We start from the raw sequence: 6,686 nt of genomic DNA on the forward strand, positions 1-6,686 counted from the left end.
ACTGTTTCTGAAATTAAAAATCAACTGGGCCTGGAAAACATTCACAGTTGTTTAGATGAAAATAATTTTCTTTTCGCAAAGCATGCAAGAAACCAATTATGTCGAAGAAAAATAGAGCAGCTCGGTTGGAGTTTGCTAAAGAACACCTTAATTGGACTACCACTGAATGGTCAAAGATTCTATAAAGCGATGAGAGTAACTTCAACCTGTTAGGAAATGACTCTGATAATAATGTGCGACGCCCTACTGGGCAACAATTTGATGTTAAATACCTAAAACCGACAGTAAAATTTAGTAATGTAATGGTGTGGGCTCGTTTCTCGCATAACCCTGGTCCATTAATGCAAAGAAAAGAAGCAATGAATAAATTTGTGTATTACGACAATTTACAAAATCATGTATTGCCATTTGCCAATAAAAAAATGTTATCAGAGTGGTCATTTCAACGCGATAACGACCTCGAACATTCCTTTAACTTAGTTAACCGTTTGAGTGCCACGGGTCATTATTGTTTCCCAATCGATATTTGCCAAGCGGCGCGATAGCGCTTGTCATATTCCGTGTCCAAAAATGCCGAGCGGCGCGATAGCGCTTATAAAGTAAGATAGTTATTTCTTTTTACTCATAATCCCAATAATAGAACACAAAGTTCAACCGGTATTTCTTACCATATTATCGTGATATTTTCCATTAAATCTGTTTTATTGGTAAATGAATGACTTTTCATTTGACGTCCAACGTAATCCCACAGATGTTCGATTGGGTTCAAGTTCGAGGACTGACTTGGCCGTTTGATTACATTAACATTTTGTTCTACAAGAAACATCTTAACCGTTTGAGTGCCAAGCGGCGCGATCGCGCTTCTTCTATTTTGTGTCCAAAAGTGCCAGCGCTCTGAGCTGCGAAGCTGACAATCAGCGCGCTCGGTTGGTGAACGCGGAATATGAGAAGCGCTATCGCGCCGCTCGGCATTTTTGGACACGGAATATGACAAGCGCTATCGCGCCGCTTGGCAAATATCGATTGGGAAACAATAATGACCCGTGGCACTCAAACGGTTAAGAAGGCTGTTTTAACATCCATTTGATGGATCAATAAATCAAACTAATTCGCAAAAGCAATAATAAATCTAAAACTTGTAATTCTAGCAACTGGAGCAAAGATTTCATTGTAATCTATCAAATATTTTTGGCTGAAACCCCTTGCAACCAAACGTGCTTTATACTTTAATGGGTTTCCAATCTCGTCACTTTTAATCGTAAACACCCATTTACAATCTACGATATTCTTATCCTTGGGTATCGGTACTAAAGTCCAAGTTATATTTATCAACAGAGAATCAATTTCAGCTTTAATAGCTGATTTCCATTGGTTTCTGTCGTCTCTACTCTCAATCTCCTGACACGATGCACGAATATTACATACTATCGACTATGCACACATTAAATAATCTACTTGCATGCTTTCTTCGTCATATGAAATATGGGGTCGCTTTTTAATTCTATCACTCCTCCTAGGTTCTAATTGTAGGATGGCGAATACTGGTCTTGAGACACCGAAAATTCACGAAAGAACAAGAACACGATAACGCAAACTCAAAACTCGTAAACTGATTTAACTTTGGGAAAGAACACCAAGATAACGAAAACACACAAAGACGCACTCTTTTAAAACTCTCTTTCCAAGACCAAGAGACTCACGCTTGTGCTGGTCATGACCGATTTCTAAGGACTCTGTGTTGCTTGTCAAGAACCACGCTTTTATGCTTTCCTTAACCTATACTTCACCTCCCCGTAGGGGAGCCACGCAACTTAATTTTGTTATATAGAATATTCGATTTGCTTCTGGAAGATATCAATCGGTTTATAATTTGTTTTTGTTGTCAATATCCGATTAGCGATTTCTTTTGATATCCTACATAATTGTAATCTTTTATTACTGTGTTTACTGTCGGTATTCATACTGTCCTGAGATAACGAACTACTTTTTTGGGTCATTTCCGCGTTATCATTTAAATAACTATCATTATTTTTGTTTGAGTTTCTGTAGTTTAATTTGTCTGTTTTATCATTACCAGACTTACTCTACTCACCCACTGATTTTGACTGTACGTTAGACACATCAGTTTTATTTCGAGTATATTTTAAATATAAACTATTTGATTTACCATTATCATATTTACTTGACTCATCTACTGATTTTGACTGTGCGTCAGAAACATCAGTTTTATTTCGAGATTTTTCACTGTTAATTTCTTCCATTCTTACTATAGGTGTAGACTTTAACCGTTTGAGTCCCACAGGGTTTTGAAAAAACATTGTCGCAGAATCCCGAACAGCGCGACCGCGCTTTCTCTAAGTGAGTAGGATTAGACCCAAGCAGCGCGATAGCGCTCCTTCTATTTTATGTCGAAGAATCCCAAGAGGCGCGATAGCGCTGCGTTTATTTTATGTCGACTTCGACAATCGGTGACGCACCGTCAGCTGTCGAAAACCCTCGAAGTTTCGTGCTAGGTTTTCTCGACATGAAATCTGAACAGCGTGATCGCGCTGCTTGGGACTCAAACGGTTAAGTAGTTAGTTTCGTCGAAGATTACATCCCTAACAACTATATACATTTCCTTTTCCACATCCCACATTTTATACTGTTTGATTATATGCGCGTTTCCGTAATCGCAACGCATTGGCATGGTCAGGCGGCGTGCGACGTGCGGCGGTGAGGTGCTGATGTAAACACGCGAGTCTCCGACTCATTTAGTCGAGAAGGAGCTATGCGAGGTGAAAGAGATAAATAAAACTATTATATTTAAGAGAGAGAGAGAGTTCAAATTTATTAAAGCAAAGGTAACCTTAATCCAACAGGTTATGGGCCCAGTTGGAAGTTATTAAAGGTGGCTTATAGTTGAACTCCTCAAAAAAGTGATAAATTAGTGAAAAATTAGTTTATCCAGTAATCGAAGATTCTGAAAGCACGTGGTAAATAATCGAAGTTTCTGGAAGCGCGTGGTAAGTAATCAAACTTTCTGGAAATCAAGTAGTGAAGAAAAGAAAATATATTACCAAATTACTAAAAAAAAATGAATACTAATATGTCGGCAATAGGTTATAGGTTGCAACGGTTATAGGAAGCATTCCTTCTTTTCAACCGAAATTGGAAGGCTCTTCAAACTACGCCGCATGGAAGTTCGTAATGAAAATGACCCCAATTGGTCTCGATTTGTGGGATTGCATTGAATCTAATAATACAAATGTCTTAGATCCAAAAAGAAACCAAAGAGCACTAGCAGCGATCTGTTCAAAAGCAAAATCACAGTGTCACATGCATCTTAGTAACGTAGAAAATGCAAAAGAGGTTTGGATAAAGCTAAGAAAAGTTTATGAGGATACAGGCCTATCACGGATTGTAATCCTGATGCAATCTCTATTCAAGATAGATTACAATGATTATCATGATATGCATAAATATGTTTCAGAAGCCTTATCATTGTCACAAAAATTGGCCGATATAGGAAATCCTGTGGAAGACAAGTTGCTAACGGTTATCCTATTAGCAGGTTTACCTGTGGAATACAAGCCCATGGTAATGGCTCAAAAATTTGGGAACCTTTGATTTAATAAAAAGAAATCTTCTTCAAGAAGAAGTAAAAACTCAGCTCGTGGTTAAAACTGAGGTAGCCTATACAATGAAGAATGAAGAATTGCGATCAAATAAAAGGAAATCTTGGAAAAAAAGGGATTAGATGCTATAATTGCAGTCAAAAAGGTCATTTCAAGCAGAATTGCAGGAAGTCACAGTTGGAAACATTAGCAAGAAGCTCCAAAAGTTGTCACAAAACGGATAACAAAAATAAAAATTGGAGCATGATCTGTGCACTTTCAACAAAAGTAAATAATCAAGACTGGTGTATAGATTCTGGTGCAACGCACCACATGTCACCAAATAAAGAATGAATACAGAATTTTTCTACTGTTCAACCACAATAAGTAACGGTAGCAAACAGTACAATGCTCCAGAGCACTGAGATAGGTGACAGCCGTATGTATAAAAGAACATTCAAAAGTAAAAAATAAACCAATGTTCTGCATGTTCCTGACTTAAACACCAATTTCTTATCGGTAAATTCACTAACGAGTGAATAAATAACAAGTGAATCTAGTACTTATTTTTGATAACAAAACTTACAATTTTTACCAAAAAGATGATTTCTACGTAAAAGGAATAGTAGTAGCCCAAACAAAAAATAGGGATGGCCTATACAAACTAGATACTGCTGTTGTGAAAGCCTATACACTGCTTCAAAGAATCAAGAGGATCAAGATCTCTGGCATAAAAGGCTGAAACATTTGAATTACCTCGGTATGACACTTTTAAGGAAAGGAATGGTCGAAGGAGTACACTATGATAAATCAACAAGGAAACCTTGCAGAGACTGCGTAAAAGAAAAGCAAATCAAGTTATCTTTTAATAATAAAGGTGCACAAAGGATCACTGATGTTCTAGAGCTCTTACACGCAAATATATGCGGACCATTTAGAATCGCAAGCTGATCCGGTGCAAGGTACGTATTAGTTCTTATAGATGATTATACACGTATGACATTTTGTTGTTTTTTAAGGAACAAAGATAATGTAACAGAAACTTTCGTAGAGTTTAAAACATGGATTGAAAATCAAAAAGATAGACGTATTAAATATCTTAGGACCGATAATGGGATGGAATTTGTTAATGATAAATTATTAACTATTGGATATTACATTTATATGTGTGTGTTATTTAGTTTGTCTTATGTGTGTGTGCTGATGCTTGGTGCGGCACAAGCAAATAAGTGCTACTGCAGCAGTCGTTTGTTGCTCGCCATAGAAGAATGAGGTTGTGCACGTGGTGCTGTAGATGGAAATGTAGAGTAAAATTGTATTAAGTATTAAATAAACTTTTGCATTAGCATTACAGGGAAGTATATTGAATATTTATTTGAGCCATATTAGAGTTTATTTTTTCATGGTAGCAGATCCGCGATTTCGAGTTCGTTTCGTTTGAAAAGAGGAAAGATTGGAAACAAAAGAACGTGTAGAAAGATCTAGAATATTCGAGATGGCATATATGAAGTGTGACGACACTGTTATACCAATATTCGACAGAGGAGATTACAAAAACTGGAAAAAACGTATAATGATGTTTTTAAAGTATAAAAAATGCAACCTGGTGGTAGAGAGAACTAAGCTAAAAAATGAAGTACAAGACACGTGGAAAGAGATGGATATAAAGGTGGTAAATTATATCTATAGTGTCATTACTAATAAACAACTAGTATATATCAACAACATAGATACAGCATATGGTATAATAACAAAATTTGATGAAATGTATTTACAAGAATCCACAGCATTACAGATTGTGTGTAGGAATAATGTAGAAAACATAAAACTGAAGGATTATCAGGATGTGACATTATTTTGTTAAAAATTTGAAAAAGCTGTAAATGAGTTGAAGACAACTGGTGCAAATGTAAGTGAAACAGAAAAACTTAATTACATGCCAAGGACACTACCAAAGACATTTAGCTATATTGGCAACTTGATAGATGTGTTACCTGAAAAAGATAGAAATGTGGACTACTTGAAAGGCAAATTAAAAATGAAATTCAAGGAAGCAATAAAAGGAAACGAGGAGAACGAACAGTTAAATAAATCAAATGCATTTGCTGCAATAAAGACAAATACGGGAGAAACTAAACAACACACAAAATGTTTCAATTGTGGAAAGATGGGTCATACACAAAGGAATTGTTGACAACTAAATACAAATAATCAACAGGGATACTTAAGAAATGGTCAACACTAATGTGGATGAAGAAGAATTCAGCAGGGTAGAAGATATTGTAACAACAACAGAGGAAACTGCCGTGAAGGCTACAATAGTTATAGAACTGAAGTACAAAGTGAAGGGACAGGAGAAGGAAGTAGTAGTAGAAGATATTGTAACAACAACAGAGGAAACTACCGTGAAGGCTACAATAGTTATAGAACTGAAGTACAAAGTGAAGGGACAGGAGAAGGAAGTAGTTTTTCTGTTGAAGCGAATGAATCATATAGTAAACAACGAGACATACTTTAACGAATGTATAACTCTAAAGAAACCAGTCAACGTTAAAGTAGGAGATGGAAGGATACTTGAGGCAACCAAAGTTGGACGCATTGAAGCCATGTTTTTATTCCAGTAAAAACTGGAGTGTCCAAGGTATAGATAACAAATGTGTTCTATGTTAGAGAAATGCAGGCTAACTTATTAAGTTATTCAAAAATTACTGATAAGAATAGAATTGTGTCAGTAGTAAATACTTCTAAAATATATGATAAGGATGATGAGTTAATAGCAATAGCTTTTAAGGAGAAAAACCTTTATAAAGTGAAGTGCAATATAATTAATCAAAGTAGTAAAGCATAAACTAACGTAGTGAATATTAATGTTGAACAAAAACATTCCCAGAAGAAAAAATGGTATAAAGTACTTGACTATATAAATTTTAATTACCTAAATATTCTAAGTAAAAATGAATTGTTGAAGGGATTACCAAAAGACTTAGGATCAGAATATTTAAAATGTGCTACATACATAGAAAATAAAATGTGTAATCTGTCCTTTGAAAACAACAGGAGTAAAGCAAGAGATATTTTAGAGATAGTACA

The 6,686-nt window shown here is 35.7% G+C and overlaps 1 long non-coding RNA gene across 1 annotated transcript; it reads left to right on the forward strand.

The window, feature by feature from the left end:
• Window positions 1–2,466: 2,466 nt before the first annotated feature.
• Window positions 2,467–3,197, forward strand: LOC108552536 (uncharacterized). Its single transcript, XR_001890558.1, has 3 exons — window positions 2,467–2,777; window positions 2,862–3,005; window positions 3,102–3,197. It is a non-coding gene; the product is annotated as an uncharacterized LOC108552536 (long non-coding RNA).
• Window positions 3,198–6,686: the final 3,489 nt, after the last annotated feature.

The sequence above is a fragment of the Eufriesea mexicana genome, unplaced genomic scaffold, assembly GCF_001483705.2.
Source record: "Eufriesea mexicana isolate 0111107269 unplaced genomic scaffold, ASM148370v2 scaffold7022, whole genome shotgun sequence".
Taxonomy (NCBI): Eukaryota; Metazoa; Arthropoda; class Insecta; order Hymenoptera; family Apidae; genus Eufriesea; species Eufriesea mexicana.